We start from the raw sequence: 22,959 nt of genomic DNA, 5'->3' as shown, positions 1-22,959 counted from the left end.
TGGTGCAATGTCAAGTTGGACACTAACTATTTCAAGTCAACAATATTAGTCACTCTTCATCAAATTCATTTATGGTGCATTTTCTTACAGTGAAAACACGCATTGAAATCCAGGATATTGTATCGTCCCTTGGGGGTCATCGGACCATCAAATTTTGGGTTAAGAGCCGAACGCGCGAAATGATTGTGCCAGAGAAAAACATCACATCGCATGATTAACAACATTAATTTTTCACCGAGCTAAAGCTTGTGGTTGCAGTAACCAATGAACGTTATTAAATTAATTGATGAAACTAATGAAATTCTGTGAAAGATGAATAATTGTTGTAACCGATAACGTTGTGCTGCAGAATCACGGAAATACTAACATGGATAATGAAACTTTCAATAAGTTTTTGTGTTTTGTATGTGATGCACTTTCACCGTTTTCCACTTTCCAGACTGCATTTAAGGGTCTGGTTTCAAATATTGATAGTTTATGACACTTGGAATTTGGTACAGCCGTTGTTAAAGTTAACAGGAAGGAACAATAATTGTCCCTTCTCGAAGCACAAGTTGACGACTGGAGGTTTATCCGAAGCAAGTTCCTCAAAACTATGTTTTTATGCGGGGACTGAAATAGAGCTTTTTCACGTAAAAGGCGAACATGATAAGCATTACACTACGGAAAACTCAGCACACAATTTTCGCAGTCCCTCAGTGTCCTGCCCACTGTTTTCACAGCGGGGCAGTGTGTCAGGGGTGGGCTTTCAATGTTCAGAACATAATTTTTACCAGAATTAAATTTGTCGCATTAAAGTGCTCCTTATCTTTTAATTTCGATTTACACCCTTGCCAGTTTTATGCAGAAACAAGTAACAATGTTTAAGGGATGTGATGTGTTCAATGTTCGTGCAACCACCGTATTCCGCAGTGTGAGAAGTAAAAGACAGACCACCCAATGAGTGCCCCAAACCGATTGCCGTAAAAAAAACAAATGGCCGGTTAGCTCAGTTGGTTAGAGCGTGGTGCTAATAACGCCAAGATCGCGGGTTCGGTCCCCGTACGGGCCATCAGTAATTTATGACATTATTTGAGTGACTTTGAAAATCCAGACTTTGCAAAGAAGGAAGTTCATGCAAAATTCAGACGGAATCGTTTTTGCAATAGTATTCATTACAATGTTTGATATATCTTTGCCCCTGGGGCGGAGAAAAAAAAATCTTTCCGCTCATTTTTCATTTATCCTTCATTTCTCACTCACCTTTCCGTGTCTCCATCTCTTTCTGTCTGTCTCTTTTCCTATCTCTCCATTTGTTTCCATTTCCGGGACTATTCTCCCAGGTATGCTTCCTGACAAACATTACAACCTGTGTCACTCAGTGTCCGGGTATGTTTACTGACACACATTGCAATATCTGTCACTCAGTATCCGGGTATGTTTACTGACACACATTACAATCCGTGTCACGCAGTATCCGGGTGTGTTCACTGAAAAACATTACAATCTGTGTCACTCAGTATCAGGGTATGTTTACTGACATACATTACAAACTGTGTCACTCAGTATCCGGGTATGTTTACTGACACACATTACAACCTGAGTCACTGAGTATCTAACAATGTGAAGCAACGAGTTTTATTCCCGCTGTGATATCTCTCTGTCGGTTTGCTGATAAACTTTTAACTCGGGGCTTGTTCCCTTTAACGGTCACAAGCAGTTAGAAACAGACAGGGCGGAGATGAGGAAAAGGCATCAGTTTAGGAATCAAATGCTTCAAATCAAATGTTCGCCGGCGCTGAGAGAGGCAAAAAACAGAGAAAAATGCAGAAAGAAATAAAGCTAAATAAAGATGCTATCAATATTTCTCATCCTTGATGCTTCTCTGCTCCTTCCCCAAGCCTCCAGCGCCGGTTAATATTTCAGCGTAAATTAATGCGAGATTCGACCCAAAGAATGAGATCCAAACAACCAAATTTTGCTGAAATTCGGAATTGAACTCGGGACTTTCAAATTTTTGCATTCTCAACTGAGCTGTATCGGCTCCATCCCAAGTTCGACTGTCTGGCACAGGCCGGGGACTGTGCCTGAGCGTTTCCTGCTCTGTGGGGCTCAGTATCACTCCGGGTGAGATCAGGAAACGCACCCCAGACCGGAAACTGTGGTTTTCCTGTTTTGTGTGGAGCAGGTGAACGGCCTCTGCCCAGTGTGACTGCGTCGATGAGTTTCCAGCTCTGATGGGTAATTGAATCCCTTCCCACAGTCCCCACATTTCCACGGTTTCTCCATGGTGTGGGTGTCCTTGTGTCTCTCCAGGTTGGACGATCAGTTGAAGCCTCGTCCACACACAGGACACGTGTACGGTTTCTCCCCGCTGTGAATGGTGCAGTGTTTTTTCAGGCTGTGTCACCGGTGAAAGCTCTTTCCACAGTCAGTGCACTGGAACACTCTCACTCGGGTGTGTGTGTCTCGGTGCTTTTCCAGTCACACTGATGTTTGAAATCTTCTTCCACAGACAGAAAAGACAAACATTTCTCCTTCCACATTCATAGGTCGATGATATTCAAGTCCTGATGAATCGAGTGACTCTGTCAGATCTTGACGTGATCTTTGGTTTGAATTTCCCGTCTGCAAATCCTCCCCTTCTAATACCCTGTAAAAGTTCACAAAAGTCATCACTCTAAATACAGGATCGAAATTTGGAACAGACAATTCTAGTTTCTATGGAACTTTCCATCCTCTCTTTTCCGCCAAAGCCGTAAATCCCCCGTCCCACACACTCTCCCTCCTCCCTGTGCTGAAATCCAAACCCATCCCACCATCTCCAATATTTCTTCCCTCCACTCCCAGTTTTCTCCCTCCCTCTCCTCTGATTGGGTTCAGTTCTACACCCGCTGTGGGCAGAGTGAGGATAAAATAAATGAGGCACTGGGACCCTGAAGCCCCGCCCACTCTTTGTTCCCGATCACTGGGACCCTGAAGCCCCGCCCACTCTTTGTTCCCGGTCACTGGGACCCAGAAGCCCCGCCCACTCTTTGTTCCCGGTCACTGGGACCCAAAAGCCCCGCCCACTCTTTGTGACCGGGGACTGGGACCCTGAAGCCCCGCCCACTCGTTGTTCCAGTGCCAAGATGGCGGCGCATGCGCCAAGATTCTACCATGACTTCCGCTCGCAAGATGGCGGCCCGTCACACTGATTTTCGGACGGCTGCTGTTCGGGCCTGTCACCGAGGTGCAAACACTGGGCCTGTGGACTCGGATTTGTGGCCTCAAGACGCCATCAGGTGCTTGTGACGCTTCTCCGCCTAACCATACGTCCAATTACTCCCCCGTCTTCTCCCGGCCTCCGACACGCCTGTTCCTCCTCAGTCCTTCGCCGCCACTCGCACTGCGCATGCTCAGAGCACAGCCCGGTCCTGGCACCGCGCACTGGACTCCTGTATTCATTGATAGGGCACATTCTGAGGCGCGGGGGACTGTGGGGAAATGCCCCGCCATTGAAGGCCGGAATTGGTGATCAGAAAATTTATTATTGTCATCCCATCGAGGTTGGTGCCAGGGAAGCAACAAACATAATAAATAAATAAATTATACAGAAACCCGTGTGCTCAGACCTTCCCCATGGTGCGAAGTAAACTGGCCGCTACTTTTCCGTTAGTAAGTCGCAACTCTGCTGCAGGAGTTCCTCAGGGCAGTGCCCTCGGCCCAACCATCTTCAGCTGCTTCATCAATGACCTTCCCTCCATCATAAGGTCAGAAATGGGGATGTTCGCTGATGACTGCACAGTGTTCAGTTCCATTCGCAACCCCTCAGATAATGAAGCAGTCCGAGCCTGCATGCAGCAAGACCTGGACAACATCCAGGCTTGGGCTGATAAGTGGCAAGTAACATTCGCGCCAGATAAGTGCCAGGCAATGACCATCTCCAACAAGAGAGAGTCTAACCACCTCCCCTTGACATTCAACGGCATTACCATCGCCGAATCCCCCACCATCAACATCCTGGGGGTCACCATTGACCAGAAACGTAACTGGACCAGCCATATAAATATTGTGGCTACGAGCGCAGGTCAGAGGCTGGGTATTCTGCAGCGAGTGACTCACCTCCTGACTCCCCAAAGCCTTTCCACCATCTACATGGCACAAGTCAGGAGTGTGATGGAATAATCTCCACTTGCCTGGATGAGTGCAGCTCCAACAACACTCAAGAAGCTCGACACCATCCAAGATAAAGCAGCCTGCTTGATTGGCACCCCATCCACCACCCTAAACATTCACTCCCTTCACCACCGGCGCACTGTGGCTGCAGTGTGCACCATCCACAGGATGCACTGCAGCAACTCGCCAAGGCTTCTTCGACAGCACCTCCCAAACCCGCGACCTCTACCACCTAGAAGGACAAGGGCAGCAGGCGCATTGGAACAACACCACCTGCACGTTCCCCTCCAAGTCACACACCATCCCGACTTGGAAATATATCGCCGTTCCTTCATCGTCGCTGGGTCAAAATCCTGGAACTCCCTTCCTAACAGCACTGTGGGAGAACCGTCACCACACGGACTGCAGCGGTTGAAGAAGGCGGCTCACCACCACCTTCTCGAGGGCAATTCGGGATGGGCAATAAATGCCGGCCTTCCCAGCGACGCCCACATCCCGTGAACGAATAAAAAAAAAATTCAGGCCCGACCCGCCCAGTCTGGTTTAATTGCTAAATGTTCTCTCACTCGAATTCAGACCTGTTATTCTCAGGGAAACTGACGATGTCTCATTTTTTCTGTGCCCTACCCGAGAGCCAGTTAGTGGCTTTAATAAGCTGTCAACAACTTTTGCAAAAGTGGAAGGAGGTGAAAAATTCCACGAGCGATGCCTCAATACACAAGGGACCACGCACACTGTGACACCAAATCTAGGGCAACTTCCACGGGACACCAAATCCGGGAACAACTTACACTGAGACAGCAAATCCAGGGACCACTTACACTGGGACACCAAATCCAGGAAACACGAACACTGAGACACCAAATCCAAGGACACGGACACAGGGATACGAAATCTCGAGACCACTTACACAGAGATACCAAATCCAGGGACCACTTGCACTGGGACACCAAATCCAGGAAACACTAACACTGAGACACCAAATCCAAGGACACGGGGATACGAAATCTCGAGACCACTTACACAGAGACACCAAATCCAGGGACCACTTGCACTGAGACGCCAAGTCCAGGGATCATTTACATTTGGACACCAAATACAGGGATCAGTTACACAGAGACACCAAATCCAGCGACCACTAAAATGGTGACATCCTTTTTGCACCTTCTCCAGTATCTCTATATCATTCATATAATATGGAGACCAGAACTGTTCACAGTACTCCAAGTGTAGTCTAATCAAGGTTCTATACAAGTTTAACATAGCTTTCCAATTCTATCCCTCTAGAATTGAACCCTAGTGCTTGGTTTGCTTTTTAATGGCCATTTTAACCTGCATCACTAATTTTAGTGATTTGTGAATCTGTGTCCCCAGATCTCTCTACTCCTCTACCCCATATAGACTCTTATTATCCAAGCATTATGAGGCCTCCTTGTTCTTGCTACCAAGATGCTCCACTTCATCCTCATCTTTATTAAAATTAATTTGCCAATTACACCCCCATTCTGCAAGTTTATTAATGTCTTCTTGTATATTTTTGTAGTCTTGATCAGTATCAGCTTTACCCCGACCCAAACTGGTGTCATCCGTAAATTTTGAAATTGTCCATCCGATTCCCGAGTCCAAATCGTTTATATAAATTGTGAACAGTCGTCCCAGCACCGATCATTGTGGAACACCACTTTCCACCTTTTACCAGTCTGAGTAGCGACCCTTAACCCCTACTGTCTGCTTTAGTGCAGTGATCAAGAGAAATCTCTTTACACAGGGAGTTGTGAAATTGTGGAAATCACTTCCAAAGTTCTTTAATGACAAGTTCTCCTCATATTTTTATCCAAGACATCACACAGCCCAGTCATTTATTCCAAATGTTGATGCAATGGTTCAAGCTAAGAGGTGCCAGGTATCGGGAGCAGCAGTAGCAATAAATAAAATCTAAACGTAAGTAAGTACCAATATAGTTAATCTTCATCTATTTCCAGTTTAATAACTTTTGCGGAATGTGGCCCAGGCCAAGTGCCATGATATCAGATCAGGCTCACCATCGAAAATGAGTTTGGAACCCCTGAGATGGACAATGTGAACCGGATTACCCTCATCCACTAACCCAGCAACTTCTTCAAAAAACTCAAGCAAGTTTGTAAGACACGACCTTGTTTTTCGGAAGCCGCGTTGAGTATCTCTAATGGCTCCTTCTCTTTCCCCGTGGTCAAAACAGCATCGCTTAGGATCCATTCAAGCATCTTCCATCTGATCGATGTCACACTGATGGGCCCGTCATCCCCAGTCTCTGATTTGTCCCCTTTAATGAAAATGGGAACTACGTGAGCTACCTTCCAATCTCAGGGGACAATCCCTGACTCTATTGAGCTGTTGAAGATACAGGCAAGGGGCTCACAGACCACCCGTCCCATCTCTTAAAACACCCGTGCGTGAATATCATCTGGACCTGGAGCACAATCTATTTTGAGATTTCGTATTTTATCCAAGATGACATCACTTTCTATTTTAATATTTATGATGTCATTGTCGACAGCGCATCCCACAGCTGGAATCTCAGCATCAATCACAGGAGAGTCGGCTGATGAGAAATAATGATTTAACAGCTCTGCCGTCGTCCGGGAATCTGTCCTGAACTGCCTTTCAGTGGACCTAAACTATCTTCAATGGTCTTCTGACTCCCGACGCAGCTGAAAAGGCGTTTGCTTTTATTCCCACAATTGTGCACCATCTTATTTTCCAATGATCTCGTAGCTTCTCCAATGGCTGCTTTTGTCCCCCTCGATTGTGGGTGATATTTGACACTATCCTCCTGTAAACTGAATTCATCCTGATCTGACCTGAGTTAAATGTAAGACAGTTCGGGGAGTCTGGAATCATTCACCCTGAGACCTAAACTAACAGGTAAAACCCCAGACGGTTCCTTCGTAAGGTTTCCTCTGGTTCCTCGGCATATATTTGTCAGGATGCCGAAACCCAGCTTTCTTACAGTCCACTCCTGGAGGTCCCTTCCTCTCAGCAGTGTCAGTGGTGGAGTTCACAAATGAACTGAAACCCTTCGGAATGCGAAAACAATTTTGCGTTTCCAAAATAAAAGGACTGACATTTATTGTGGAAACAGTCTGGTGTCGCTCACTGCAGAAATATCCATGTCAGAGTGAAGCGGCTCTCCTGAAATCTTTCGACCTTGTCTGTCAAGAAGAATTCTGATTTCCGTGAAGGCAATCTCAGGTTAAATGGTGGAAGATTGGCCGTGCTCAGCTGGCCATCGAAACCGTGCATTTTTTGCAGACAAAACATATATTTGAAAACAGGAAATACGAGACCATGAAACTTAAGGTAAAAATGTCCCTCCCGTCCCTGGGTGGACTCGAACCACCAACCTTTCAGTTAACAACCGAACGCGCTAACCGATTGAGCCACAGAGACACGACACGTTTGTTTTTGAGCCATTGATTCAACGAGCTAAAAATTCAGGTTGCTGCGATCAATATAACATCTCTCCACCATCAGTTTACTTTTCCAAAATAAAGGGTGTGAAGCTTGCATGAGTGAAAATCTGTGCTCTATTATTTCTGAACATTATACTCACCTTGCCATTAAACAGCTGTATGTTGGAAGTCTTAGTCGCATCGTGGCAGAGAGGATTGATTTTTCGAGCTGTGATTCTCCATTCTCTGCTCCAGTAATATTCAGGTGTGGTGAAAATGAGAGGAGATGAAACGAGCAGGTCCAACGAGCAGGTCTGTGGCACGACACGGTGTCTACAAAGTTGTCTCTTGTACTTACAGTGCAGCGGACGGCAGTTTTCACCATTAAACCAGTAACTATGATGTTAAGAAAAAAATGTGGACGACAAACATTCGATTTCAGCGCGGTGACACTGGGTCACAGTAAATTTCAGATAATGCGATTGCCGAGTGGCGAGAGGGTGGATCTGGAACTCCTGTGCGGCTGCACTGCGCATTGTCCAGATCTGCTTGGAGCGATATTCATTCAATTCATCACTGATTCAATGTCTCTTTTTCTTGTAATTGGTGAGATTTCAAAAGTTGAAAACGACCCGTGCTGACCCCAACCTCGCCACTTACACGCTGACAGATACAATGCGGTCACAGTCTGGTTCATTGAGATGAAAACCTAGAGCGATTTCACAGTCGAAAGCAAAGCGAACTAAACTCATTTAAAGAAAGTGCAGGTCACAGAGGTGCCTTTAAAGTCCCGATTGTTCGAAGCAGAACTGGAAAATGCGCAATGCAGCAGCACAGGAATTCCAAATGAACTCTCCGTGGTGGTAAATGAGTGACAGGAGCAGAAGGAGATGCCACGTGAAAGATTTGGACCCAGATCTGCTGCATGAGACTTTAAATGTTGTTCACCTTGAACTGTCGCTCACAGTGTCAGAACTGTCACTGTTATCATTAGCCTTCTTGCACTCCTCAATTGCCCCAGGTTATCACAGCATCGCTTTCTTCAAATTGAATCCCAGTGTGAAAACTTACACGATTTCAAATCAAAGCAAAGGTGTGCGAGATTGGAAGGAGAGTGCGAGTTGAGATCATGGGTCGGCGGGCAGTGATATCATCACCTGAGCATTAAGATATCCCACATACCAAAGAAGAAGGGAGATGAGATCTTTGTGTCTATTTTCCCGGCATGTGCAAAATCCATCCCTTCTCAATGGCCAGCATTGTTCTTTCCCTCTCGCTCCCTGCTGTCCAGGTCAGGATGGGATTCATGAATTCCCCTGTGTTTTCATCAAGCAGCTAATTCACCTGGCAGCTGGAGGAGTAGAGGAAGCGGGAGGGGGAAAATAGTCAGAAACAGGAGATGCCACGTGAAACGGGCGGAATCTTTTGCGTTTCAGTTGCTTCAAATGATCCACTGCAGCCCTGCCTCGCCTCGTAGCTTTCCCAGGAGCTGCATGGATTCGGCCGGTGCGTGCGTGCATTTTGGAAATGGAAACAGAGACATCCGCTGCTTGTGGTAATATTTCACCTCAATTTTCCATTTCACGCGCAGGCCTACCCGCACTCGGTACTGTCATGGCCTGAACACGTCTTTCGTGTTCTCAAAGAAAATGCCACTTTGTGCGAGCAGGTGTTTGGACTGGACTGCACTGAGCTGAGTCACTGAGGATATTCAATGAATGAAATCAGTACTTCAAACAGAAAACATTCTTCACTCACTCATCCTGATACATTAGCGTCTCGATTCTTGAATTATTGTTTCATTCATTGCAAAATAGGAACAAGAATAGGCCATTCAGCCCCTCGAGCCTCCAGGTTAATTCATCCTTCTTGAGTTGGGGTGCCCAGAACTGAATGCAGTCCTCCAGATGGCGTCTCACCAGAGCTCTGTGCAGCTGAAACATAACTTCCACCTCTTTGTATTCGACCCCTCTATAGATAAACGGGGAGAGTGAGAGCTCAAGAGAGAAAGCGAGAGAGAGCAAAAGGAAGAGAAAGAGGGAGAGAGAGCACTATGCATTGACAAACTTTCTCAGGAGTTCATTTGAAACCCCACTGAGCTTTCGAACTACTTGCTCTACCGCATCAAAAGTTCATAAGCAGCATATGGGTAATGTGAAATCATATAATTCATAACCGGTTTAGTCGCGCAATGGGTAGCACATCGGACTTTTCGCTCAGAAATTGTGTGTTCGCATCGCACCACCGTTAAATTTTAGTTCGTTGATTTCGGAGCTGGGAAGTGATATTTTGCAGCAAAACCGGAACAGGATCACTAATATCTGTCAAGGAAGGGAAACAGCCCCCATCCACTTTCTCTTATACTAGTGGCTCCAGTCCCACCCGAATTTATAATGCTTAATCCACTCTGAGCTGGATTGGCGAAACACTCTCAAGAAGGAGGCTCATCATCTGCTTACCGCGGAAGACAATCTGCTGGACTTCCAGCTCTGTCAGACTGCATGTTCCTTCAGACAGGTTTCTAACTGGACAAATTCATCTTGCTGCCGTGCGAGCATTGGTGCTTGAGGGGTAGAATTCTTGCTTGCAGTAATTCTATTCCTGTAAAAGTAGCACGTGAAGATCGCAAGATGGAAAGTATCGTGGCTGAGCGGTCGAACGCGCTGGTTTAAAGCTCAATCTAAATCCCATAATTTGGAGATGGATCAAAATCATAGTTTGTGGCTCCAATTCCGAAGCCTCCCTCTGTAAACTAAGAAGACTAACCATCTCATCTGCGATTGCGACAGAGTAGGCTGGAGGAACCACATGGCTGAACAAATAACTAGATGCATTACGAAACACACCAATTGTAAATGGAAACTTAGAAAATTGGAGCAGGAGTCGGACATTCGGCCGTTCGAGCCTGCTCCGCCATTCAATACGATCATGGCTGATCCTGGACCTCAATACCATATTCCCGCTCTCTCCCCATACCACTTGATGCCTTTTGTGTCTAGAAATCTATCCAGCTCCTTCTTACATATATTCATTGATTGGCCTCCACAGTCTTCAGTGGTAGAGAATTCCATAGGTTCACCACCCTCTGAGTGAAGAAATTTCTCCTCATCTCAGTCCGAAATGTTCTCATCTGCTATTGCAACAGCATACGCCGGAGGAACCACACGGCGATGCAAATAACTAGATGCATTTTGGCACACACCAATTGTACCTTCAACTCCGGTCGAAATTTTCACAAGGAAAAGGATTGGTTGGTTTCGGTGGGCCTCGACTAACAACCTCGCCATTTCCCGGCCCTGGACTGTCTTATCAGGACCGCGCACTGACTGGTTGCGCCGCTAGAGCCCGGTCACTTTGATCACCTGTCCCACTCTGCTGGAAAGAATCTTAAGGTTAGAGGCCCTTACCTGTGGAAACGTGTCCAGTCATTGTGATGAAAATAATATCTGCACACTCACTTTCAGCTTCTTTCACATCCTCTGCTCCATCGCACGACAATCGGGTTTTCTGCGAACAAGCCAAAATGAACATTGGCAGAAATTCTAACAGCGGTGGGATTCAAACCCACGCCTCCGTAGAAATTTGATGGAACACCTGAGACCGCGAGGGCACGCTACCATAATGTCACAGTAATGTTTAAAGAGCTGTTTAATGCTCAAATAAATGAATTGAAGCTAATTGACCGCATTTACCCCGTGCTGGGGTTGTTCTCCTTGGCGCAGGGAACATTTCGAGGAGATTCGATAGAAGTGTTCAAAATAATGTAGCGTTTTGATAAAGTAAATAAATAGAAACTGTTCCCATTGGCGGAACGGTCGAAAAGCAGAGGACACAGATTTAAGGTGATTGGCAAAAGACCCAAAGGCGACATGGGGAAACACTTTTTTACCAACGAGTAGTTGTAAACTGGAACGCGCAGCCTGAAAGGATGGTGGAAGCAGATCCAATCGTGGCTTTCAAAAAGGAATTTGATAAGTACTTGAAGGGAAAAAATGCTGGGCTACCGGAAAGGAGCGGGGGAATGGGACTAACTGGATTGCTCTTACAATGAGCCTGCACGGGCTCGATTGGCTGAATAACTTCATTCTGTACTGTAACCAACCTCAAGGGCAATGAGGGATGGGCAATAAATGCTGGCCTCGCCAGCGACGCCCACATCCCATGAACGAACTCAAAAAATACTGACTGTATAATTCTATTTATACAGTTTATTTTCATTGCATGCATTTCTCTATCTCTCCCTGTCTCTGTCTCTTGTGTTATCCCCTGATAGACTTCTCAGGCTTCCTTGAACGGCGATGGCTGATCTAACCTGCAACACCAGCAGAGGAAGTTAAAGAAAGATTGGGACAGGAGGAAAAGTAAAGGGGCAACCCAGCTGCTGCAGCCAATGTCGACCCATTAATGCCTCTTCTCTCTCACAGTGAAACAGAGGCACCAATTTGATTAAAGTATACTTATAGTAGATTGTATATTAACACCATTCCGAGACCGACGGCAATCACATCATGGAATCATACAATCATAGAAAGTTACCCCACAGAAGGAGGCTATTCGGCCCTTCGTGTCTGAGCCGTCCGAAAAAGAGGTATCGAGCCTCAACCCACGTTCCAGAGTTTGGTCTGTAGTCTTTTGGACTAACCCCTCTGCCTCCATGAGTCGATCTCCTTCATGCTCCCGAATCAGAGTTGGGTTCGTACGACCCGTTTAATGTTTACATGCCTGTGGAAGACGGCAGCTATCTTCTGAGGGTTTCCTATAACAACGTCTGCGGCAGAGTTTCTGTAGTTTGGGGGTTATCACATTCGCCGACGACGTGAATGGTCCCCTGTATGAAACCGGGCAGAATCATTTTTGGGCCGCCCCCTCCGCCTCCATGAGTCGATATCCTTTCTGATCCCGAATCAGAGTCGGGTTCTCACGACCCGTTGAATGTTTACATGCCTGTGGAAGACTTTTGAATTCCCTCTTATTTTGCCTGCCAGTCTATTCTGATACCCTCTCTTTGCCCCTCTTATTTCCCCTTTCAGTTCCACTCTGAACTTTCTATATTCTGCCTGGTGAATGAATAAAAAAAAGTTAGGATTTCCGTCAGTCTGAAACAGAAAGTTATTAGTTGATTAATGGCGACTTGAACAACTATTCGACTTTTTTCAGAGTTTAATGAGTATTGTGAAATTAAAACAGTGAACTATTTTGTCGAAGTTAATTCCCGAAACGAGAATGGGACCCGTCTCCCACATTGAGAGCTTTTGCAGACTGCAGCGATCTTCTGAGGGTTTGCGAAAACAACGGGCGCAGCAGAGTTACTGTAGTGTACTGGTTATCATGTTCGCTTATAAACGTGAAAAGTCCCCGGTTCGAAATTAATACAGTAAACTATTTTGTAGAATTTAATTCCCTGAACGGGACAGGGACCCGTCTCCCACACTGAGAGCATTTGCAGTCGGCAGCTATCTTCTGAGGGTTTCCTATAGCGAAAGGTGTAGCAGAGTTTCTGTAGTGTAGTGGTTATCACGTTCGCCTCACACGCGAAAGGTCCCCGGTTCGAAACCGGGCAGAAGCATTTTGAAAAAGTTACCCACGAAAAATCAAGAAGGATGAAAAAAAGCAAGAATTCAGTCTGTGGTTAAATGTGAATAAAATACCATTGTAAACAATTTTACAACACCAAGTTATAGTCCAGCAATTTTATTTTAAATTCACAAGCTTTCGGAGGCTTCCTCCTTCGTCAGGTGAACGATGTGAAAATGCCACAATAAAATACCACAAAATGCCACAATAAAATATCAATAAAATACCACACCTCACAGAACCGATATATTTTCCATTCTCTGTATAGTTCAATACACATTCAAATACTATACATATACAGACAGTGTCTCGCCCTCATTCACGTTTCATGCCCCGACTGTGCAGGAAGCCCCTCTCAAAGATGCACATTGCGATTGTTTTCAGTTGATTTGTGAGAGGTCATTAAAGGATCCTGCAGCGCTGCCTCGGTTTATAAATACAGTTATAAACAGCATTGCAGCCGCGGCAACAAACAGATCAGTTTTTCGATGTTCGATGTTCCCCAGCTCCCGCATTGAGTGAGGCCACGAGAGCAACAACATTCAGGCCGCCTGTCCGATCACAAGTGGCTGGCGGGAAGCTGCAATTGCCGCTTCAGGCAGCGCATTATTGCCCATCCGTGGGAAACAAGGTAACACCGAAGCTTTGACAACACATCGCAGGCATTGTCTGTCCCACAGTTGTTGTTCCGCTGCGAAGACAGAACTTGCCAGCTGTTTCAAAATTTACAACCAGAACACTGGATCCTCAGATCACGACCCGTTTTAAAAGTTTGTTGCTCTACCTACTGAGCTACGCAGGCTCGCAATTTGTTAAGTTCCTATCGTACATATTCATTGTAGGACTCTGAATTATCCATCGTCGACGTCGAAATTGGGTGAGGGTCCCTGTTATAAAATATCAGCAACGTGTTGAGGAGAATCCTTGTTTCTGTTGAACTTGATGTAAGAAACATGGACAGTGAACTCGTGAGTTTACAATTCTCGTGTTTGTGCCAAATAAGAACATAAGAACATAAGAAATAGGAGCAGGAGTAGGCCAATCGGCGCCTCGAGCCTGCTCCGCCATTCAATAAGATCATGGCTGATCTGATCCTCACCTCAAATCTAAATTCATGTCCAATTTCCTGCCCGCTCCCCGCAACCCTGAATTCCCTTTAATTCTAGGAAACTATCTATTTCTGTTTTAAATTTATTTCATGATGTAGCTATTATTTAACAATGTCTTGTCATTCGGTAGCAGCAATTAAAATAACACTTTACATAGTGGCTCAAAAGCTAAACTTGTCCCACACGGGAGCTGGAAAAGGCCTCTCGACCTTTCAGCGTATTAAGATCCGTAAGCTGAATAATTTCACCCGTTACACAGTGACACCAGGGAGAATATTTCCCATCCAGATTTTTCCCCACACGAAACTTCCAACTGATGAATATCCGCTAAACGAAAAGAAGAATTGTATGTTTAGTTCTTTAGATTGAAAGATCTCGTACCGGCCCCTTTGCCATATCAGCTGCCGCTAATCGCTCCCTCTCCCCTATAAACAAGTAAATTCACACCTACTATTGCAAGACGGGAGGCCAGAAGAACCCAAGTGCTCACATGGGAACACTAAGAAGTAGATGCGTTATGGAACATACCAGTTGTACCTTGAACTCAAAATGTTCGATTGTTCCAGATGAGGCTCAAACTCACAACCTGGGCATTTCTGGAGTTCATAAAAGTACCGCACGATGAGCGCTTGCGCCACAAGAACAGCGCACAATCGGTTCTATCAGTGCTCCCGTCAAACAGCTTCATTTTCCGTCTCTGAATTATCGCTTTGTGATCTTTTTCCGATTTCTCCAAGAAGCCTCCAATCAAGATGCGCTTCGATAAATATCCGCAGTGAACTTTAAAAGCCCTGGAATCTGAAACAAATCCCCAGAAGATAAGAACTTTTATTGATCTTATTATTAACTGAAGGACAACTTTTGATGTTGCTTTAAGGAGGATTTGGATAAAGTGTGAAATGAAACTGAGAAACTCTCTCTGTGCTGTCGTTGATTGAAGAGATGGGTGTTATTTCATTTGAAAACCGAGGCTCGGAACTTTCTGATGGAGAATTGTGACAGAAGATTGTGGTTAGTGGCAGTTGCCGGGGAGATCAAGAGCAGAGGGAGAAAAGTCAAAGTCACAGCTGTGACAGTTCAAGTGCTCTGCTTATCTGTAATATTTAAAAATGTAATGTTCAGTACAGGGCAAACCGATTTGGTATCGGTTATCAAAAATACTAAACGATACAGGTTCAAAGGGGGATTTGTGAAGAGGGAACGGATTTAAACGCCAGACCGAAATCATTCCACATGAATCTGAAGCGTCTTGAAAAAAACGGCAGCGCGAACTGTTATGATCGTGATGTGGAGATGCCGGTGATGGACTGGGGTTGACAATTGTAAACAATTTTACAACACCAAGTTATAGTCCAGCAATTTTATTTTAAATTCACAAGCTTTCGGAGATTTTCTCCTTCCTCAGGCAAATGTTTCAAGATCTCCTTGAAGCCTACGCATTTATACATATTGAACAATAATACATGGTGTTTACAGACTGCCCCTGCAACTGCCCATTGCCAAGGCAATCACCGTGTTCAGACAGAGAGGTGTTACCTGCAGAACCTCCGAATACACATTCAACAAAAAAACAAACAGGGAAAAAAAACAGAGAAAAAAAAACACCGAGAGAGGCAGAAACATCCGGAAGGCAGAGAGAGCCAGCAAATGACCCATTATATTAAAAACAGATAACATTTGTTCGCTGGTGGGGTAACGTGTAGCGTGACATGAACCCAAGATCCCGGTTGAGGCCGTCCTCATGGGTGCGGAACTTGGCTATCAATTTCTGCTCGACGATTTTGCGTTGTCGTGTGTCTCGAAGGCCGCCTTGGAGTACGCTTACCCGAAGGTCGGTGGATGAATGTCCATGACTGCTGAAGTGTTCCCCGACTGGGAGGGAACCCTCCTGTTTGGCGATTGTTGCGCGGTGTCCGTTCATCCGTTGTCGCAGCGTCTGCATGGTCTCGCCAATGTACCATGCTCTGGGGCATCCTTTCCTGCAACGTATGAGGTAGACAACGTTGGCTGAGTCACAGGAGTATGAACCATGCACCTGGTGGGTGGTGTCATCTCGTGTGATGGTGGTATATGTGTCGATGATCTGGCATGTCTTGCAGAGGTTACCGTGGCAGGGTTGTGTGGCGTCGTGGACGCTGTTCTCTTGAAAGCTAGGTAGTTTGCTGCGAACGATGGTCTGTTTGAGGTTGGGTGGCTGTTTAAAGGCGAGTAGTGGAGGTGTGGGGATGGCCATAGCGAGGTGTTTGTCCTCATTGATGACATGTTGAAGGCTGCGGAGAACATGGCGTAGTTTCTCCGCTCCGGGGAAGTACTGGACGACAAAGGGTACTCTGTTGGTTGCGTCCCGTGTTAGTCTCCTGAGGAGGTCTATGCGATTTTTTGCTGTGGCCCGTCGGAACTGTCGATCGATGAGTCGAGCGTCATATCCCGTTCTTACTAGGGCGTCTTTCAGCGTCTGTAGGTGTCCATCGCGTTCCTCCTCGTCTGAGCAGACCCTGTGTATTCGCAGGGCCTGTCCATAGGGGATGGCCTCTTTGACGTGGTTAGGGTGGAAGCTGGAAAAGTGGAACATCGTGAGGTTGTCCGTGGGCTTGCGGTAGAGTGAGGTGCTGAGGTGCCCGTCTTTGATGGAGATTCGTGTGTCCAAGAAAGAAACTGATTCTGAGGAGTAGTCCATGGTGAGCTTGATGGTGGAATGGAACTTGTTGATGTTATCGTGTAGTCTCTTTAGTGATTCCTTGCCGTGGGTCCATAGAAAGAAAATGTCGTCGATGTATCTGGTGTATAGTGTTGGTTGGAGGTCTTGTGCAGTGAAGAAGTCCTGCTCGAACTTGTGCACTCTTCACTGCACAAGACCTCCAACCAACACTATACACCAGATACATCGACGACATTTTCTTTCTATGGACCCACGGCAAGGAATCACTAAAGAGACTACACGATAACATCAACAAGTTCCATCCCACCATCAAGCTCACCATGGACTACTCCTCAGAATCAGTTTCTTTCTTGGACACACGAATCTCCATCAAAGACGGGCACCTCAGCACCTCACTCTACCGCAAGCCCACGGACAACCTCACGATGCTCCACTTTTCCAGCTTCCACCCTAACCACGTCAAAGAGGCCATCCCCTATGGACAGGCCCTGCGAATACACAGGGTCTGCTCAGACGAGGAGGAACGCGATGGACACCTACAGACGCTGAAAGACGCCCTAGTAAGAACGGGATATGACGCTCGACTCATCGATCGACAGTTCCGACGGGCCACAGCAAAAAATCGCATAGACCTCCTCAGGAGACTAACACGGGACGCAACCAACAGAGTACCCTTTGTCGTCCAGTACTTCCCCGGAGCGGAGAAACTACGCCATGTTCTCCGCAGCCTTCAACATGTCATCAATGAGGACAAACACCTCGCTATGGCCATCCCCACACCTCCACTACTCGCCTTTAAACAGCCACCCAACCTCAAACAGACCATCGTTCGCAGCAAACTACCTAGCTTTCAAGAGAACAGCGTCCACGACGCCACACAACCCTGCCACGGTAACCTCTGCAAGACATGCCAGATCATCGACACATATACCACCATCACACGAGATGACACCACCCACCAGGTGCATGGTTCATACTCCTGTGACTCAGCCAACGTTGTCTACCTCATACGTTGCAGGAAAGGATGCCCCAGAGCATGGTACATTGGCGAGACCATGCAGACGCTGCGACAACGGATGAACGGACACCGCGCAACAATCGCCAAACAGGAGGGTTCCCTCCCAGTCGGGGAACACTTCAGCAGTCATGGACATTCATCCACCGACCTTCGGGTAAGCGTACTCCAAGGCGGCCTTCGAGACACACGACAACGCAAAATCGTCGAGCAGAAATTGATAGCCAAGTTCCGCACCCATGAGGACGGCCTCAACCGGGATCTTGGGTTCATGTCACGCTACACGTTACCCCACCAGCGAACAAATGTTATCTGTTTTTAATATAATGGGTCATTTGCTGGCTCTCTCTGCCTTCCGGATGTTTCTGCCTCTCTCGGTGTTTTTTTTCTCTGTTTTTTTTCCCTGTTTGTTTTTTTGTTGAATGTGTATTCGGAGGTTCTGCAGGTAACACCTCTCTGTCTGAACACGGTGATTGCCTTGGCAATGGGCAGTTGCAGGGGCAGTCTGTAAACACCATGTATTATTGTTCAATATGTATAAATGCGTAGGCTTCAAGGAGATCTTGAAACATTTGCCTGAGGAAGGAGAAAATCTCCGAAAGCTTGTGAATTTAAAATAAAATTGCTGGACTATAACTTGGTGTTGTAAAATTGTTTACAATTGTTATGATCGTGTCATGAATTCAAAGACCCTCCAATTACCGACAGTATCTTTGAACGAGTTGTGCAGCAAAACCGTGAGTGAAGCCGTTTTGCATTTGTCAAACGTGTAGCTGACGATATTGGCGTCAATAAGGGTCGATTTTAATGATTTGAAATCTCACCATACCTCTTGACCCGAAAATTGACGATAAAATCGGGTTTTTCCTGTAGGTCGTGAATTGAAGGGAAAGCCGCATCAAATAGATCTGAGAAATGAAGAGCAGAAAATGTGGATGAAATTTGCATGAGTGAAAATCCCTGTTTTTCGGAAGACTCTCTGGAGAGGATTGATATTTCGAGCTGTTATTCACCAGCCTAAACTTTAGTAATTTCCTGTTTGCTGACAATGAGATGAGACGGAATGAACAGGTCTAACGAGCCGGTCTGTAACACAGGACAATGATTCAGTGCAGCTCGTTACCCAGTCACTGGGCTCCGTTACAGCCGCTCCTGTCAGTCACACACAAAGATAAATTGTAAATTGGAAACAGAAAGCGTTAATGTGTAACACTTAATATCAACCACCAGTTTTTCCCTCTTTCCGGCTTTTAAAACAATCTGTTTCACAGTTTGTCAAACCCAAAACAGCCTCTGGTATTTGCTGATCGAGAATTTCAGTGGAAATTGGGACCGTCACTTAGTATCGGAACAAATATACCCGCTGAGGTTTCGGGGTTGTTACTGGTTTATTTATATCAGTGAGTGGCAGGTTTTAAACTAGCTGAGGGTCTAAACCTGAGGTAAGAGCCTGGGATAGACAAGAGATTCTACAATTTCTCAAGTTAAATTGCACTGATTCCACCAACACTGTCCATCACACCCCTTAAACATTGTTACATTTTACTATATAAAACTGGTGAGGGTGGAAACGGGAAATAACTGAAAAAACCTTCATTTTATCAAACTTATTATTATTATGCAAACAATGGACAGCCTATCCCAAAAAAAGACTCAATGTAAAACCAGTCGCCAGTCCCAGAGCCGCTGTGCCCGTGATGTGATTTTCATCCGATTCTGACTGACTTAGTATCAGACCCGCTCCCGTCCACAGTAAACGGATGGGGCCGGATCCATAAGAGAAAAATGAGGACCGACCTCCGCATAACCTGTCTTCATAATTTAACCATTTTAGCCCCGGTATCATTCTGGTCATTCTGCACTGCACCAATCCAAGGCCAATATTTCCTTCCTGAGATCTGGTGCCCAGAGCTGAATGCAATACTTTAAATGGGGTCTCAGCAGATATTTCTATCTTTAACATACTTCCCACCTTTGTATACCAGCTTCCTTGAAATAAAGGCCAACATCCCATGAGACATTTAAATTAATTTTTCACCCATTCCACTGGCTTTCAGCGATTTCTGTACTTGGACCCCTAAATCTCTCTGCTCCTCCACAGTTCCTAGCTTCTCACCATTTAGAAAATACTCTGATCTGTCTTGCTTCAGTCCAACGTCGATGAACTCACACTTCTCCATATTGAAAGTTTGAACAGACTGGAACTCTTCTGTATGGAAAAGAGAAGGCTGAGGGGTGACCTGATATCGGACTTTAAGATTATGCAAGGGTTTGATAGGTTAGACGGAGATAAGGTGTTTGCATTTGTGGAGGTGGGGACTCCAAATCATTGGGGTCATGGATATCAGGTAGTCACCATTTAATTCAACATGGCATTGAAGAGGAACACATTTACCCAGAGGGTCGTTAGAATGTGCAATTCGCTCCCACAAGGAGTAGTTTAGGCGAATAGCATGGATTCGTTTACAGCGAAGCTAGAAAAACAAATGGAGGAGAAAGGAATATAAGGGTTTGCTCATAAGGTTAGATGAAGAGGGGTTGGCGGAGGCATGTTTGCAGCATGAACACCGGCATTGTCTAGTTGTGCCGAATTGCCTGTTTCCGTGATGTACATTCTATGTAATTCTATGTTACTCCATCTGCCACAGTTTTGCCAACTCACTTAATTTATCAATTTCCCTTGGTAACTTTATGCTTCCATCTACACGACTCACTGCGACACCTATCTTGGTGTCAGCGACACACGTGGATACACGGCTCTCTATTCCTTCCTCTACGTCATTTATATGCCGGGTCTCTGTCTCCCACCTTAGAACCAACTCCCTACCCATTTCATTAGGTTGCCTCAAATTCTACGCACTGTCATTGCCGTTAACAGTCTCTTATATGGTACCTTATCGAATACCTCTGGAAGTCAATATCATATAACAACCATGGACACTCCATTATCTACCACGTTAGTTACATCTTCATAAAGTTCAACTAGTTTTGTTAGACTTGACTTACCCTTTACAAATCCATGCTGGTTCTCTATGATCAATTCATGTTTATCCAAGTGCTCAATCTCTCTTTCCCTAATAACGGATACTGGCAACTTCCCCACAAAGGATGTCAGACTAATGGGTCTAGAATTTCCAACATCATCTCTGCCACCCATCCCAAATAATGGAGTGACATTGAAATTGTTTCCATCGAAGGAACAATTCCTGAATCAAGAGAGTTTGTACGATCATGACTAAAGCATGTACAATTTCCTCACCGAGTCCTCTCAGTCCCCTGGGATGGCAACCATCAGGTCCTGGAGATTTGTCGATCTTTAATCTAATTATTTTCTCCATTGCCATTATTTTACTTATACTGAATCCCCTTGATTTATTTACAGTTTTCCTCATATCTCTGATATCTTAGGCTCATTTATTTCTGTGAAGAACGAAGCAAAGTAAATATTTAGCAACTCTACATTTCATGATTTTCAATTACAGTATCACCTCCATCTGTCTTTAAGCGGCCCACATTACTCTTAGTCTCCCTTCTTTCACTTAATATACTGGTAAAAATCTTGACTGTTGTCCTCATTTTCCCTAACAGGTTTTTCTCCTTTTCCCTGTTTGGACCTCTTCCGGTTTTTTATTTTCAGCACCAAAATAAACAATACTTTGCTGTAAAGTTCGTCTCAATAGTTCTTCACTTTCAGAGCGAGAATTGTCTAAACCGGTAATTTATTTAATGTAACAATCATAAGTACACATACTCATCCGTTTATCAACGCATTGATGGATGCACAAAGATAAACACAACGAGATATGCAGGCAGCATTGGGATGCACAGGTGAACGGACAAGCGAAACAGACAAAGATGAAACGGTCTGAACCCCAAACAGACAGTGACGTATCGCTGATAGATATTAGTGAGAGGAGGTAGGGCAAAGTGATCATGAATGGGCGCTGTGGCTTAGTTGGTTAAAGCATCTGTCTTGTAAACAGGAGATCCTGGGTTCAATTCCCAGCAGTGCCTTGTGTAACTAATTATTTTTACCTGATTTGTGGAATCAAGCGACAAAATGGCACTTTTCAATTGGTATTTGTTCAGGTTTGAGGAGGAAACGGATATCAGATTGACTCTTCTAAAACGCCCTTTCATTGTGCAGTCAGACCTCTCATAGAATGTGTCTGTAACGGGTTAACTTAAAGACACGTTCTTGTTTGTGGGCTCGTTGGGGTCAGGGAACAATTCACGATTTGAGGTTCAAACCCGGAAGTAGTCCTAATTTGGACCTGGACTTGTGATCTTGACCTGCGGTGAGAATCTTTGCAAAGAGGAAAATGAAGTCCCCAAATCACTCCACCTGAATCTCCAGACCCCGATGAAATATATCCCAGGCTGTTAACAGAAGCAAGGGAGGAAATAACGGAGGCTCTGACCATAATTTTCCAATCCTCCCTGGTTACAGGTGATATGCCGAAGGATTGGAAGACTGCTAAAGTTGTATTGTTGTACAAAAAGGGAGAAAAAGATAGATCAAGTAATTACAGGCCAGTCAGCCTAACCTCGGTCATGCTGAAGGTATTCTATTAAATCTACTCTGCACTTCCTCCACGGCCAATACAGGGAGGAGGGAACTCCCTACTGACAAGCCTCAGCTCTATCAGGAGAGGGAGACTGACCCACGCCCTCTCTTGCTTCTGGGATGTGCCACTTTTGGAAAAAAAAGGTGAATTTCTCTACATCTTTAAACGCTCTGTCTCACTGCACATGGTTTAAAGTGTATTGTGGGACGCTGTGAGTGTCTCTGTACCTGTAAACTATCTGACTCACTGCACTGATGTTTAATGTGTACTGTAGGATAGTATGTAAGTATCTCTGTATCTTTAAACTCTCTGTCTCTCTGCACAGCAGTGACAGTGTATTGTAGGATGGTGTGTGTTTCTTTATGCCTTTATACTCTCTGTCTCTCTGCACAACATTGACAGTGTATTGTAGGATGGTGTGAATGGGATGAGGGTCTGTGGGACGAAGTGTAGCCGATTGGGAGCA

General features: G+C 45.4%; 4 non-coding genes across 4 annotated transcripts; 3 read left to right on the top strand and 1 right to left on the bottom strand.

Annotated features, from left to right (window-relative positions):
- The first annotated feature begins 977 nt into the window (after nucleotides 1-977).
- Nucleotides 978-1,051, top strand: trnai-aau (transfer RNA isoleucine (anticodon AAU)). The gene has a single exon. It is a non-coding gene; the product is annotated as a tRNA-Ile (tRNA).
- Nucleotides 1,052-7,492: 6,441 nt separating this feature from the next.
- Nucleotides 7,493-7,566, bottom strand: trnan-guu (transfer RNA asparagine (anticodon GUU)). Its single transcript has one exon. It is a non-coding gene; the product is annotated as a tRNA-Asn (tRNA).
- A 5,495-nt stretch (nucleotides 7,567-13,061) lies between these two features.
- On the top strand, nucleotides 13,062-13,134 carry trnav-cac (transfer RNA valine (anticodon CAC)). Its single transcript has one exon. It is a non-coding gene; the product is annotated as a tRNA-Val (tRNA).
- Nucleotides 13,135-21,865: 8,731 nt separating this feature from the next.
- On the top strand, nucleotides 21,866-21,939 carry trnat-ugu (transfer RNA threonine (anticodon UGU)). Its single transcript has one exon. It is a non-coding gene; the product is annotated as a tRNA-Thr (tRNA).
- Nucleotides 21,940-22,959: the final 1,020 nt, after the last annotated feature.

The sequence above is a fragment of the Heptranchias perlo genome, chromosome 20 (genome assembly GCF_035084215.1).
Source record: "Heptranchias perlo isolate sHepPer1 chromosome 20, sHepPer1.hap1, whole genome shotgun sequence".
Taxonomy (NCBI): domain Eukaryota; kingdom Metazoa; phylum Chordata; class Chondrichthyes; order Hexanchiformes; family Hexanchidae; genus Heptranchias; species Heptranchias perlo.
This window is presented reverse-complemented; position numbering and strand designations above follow the sequence as displayed.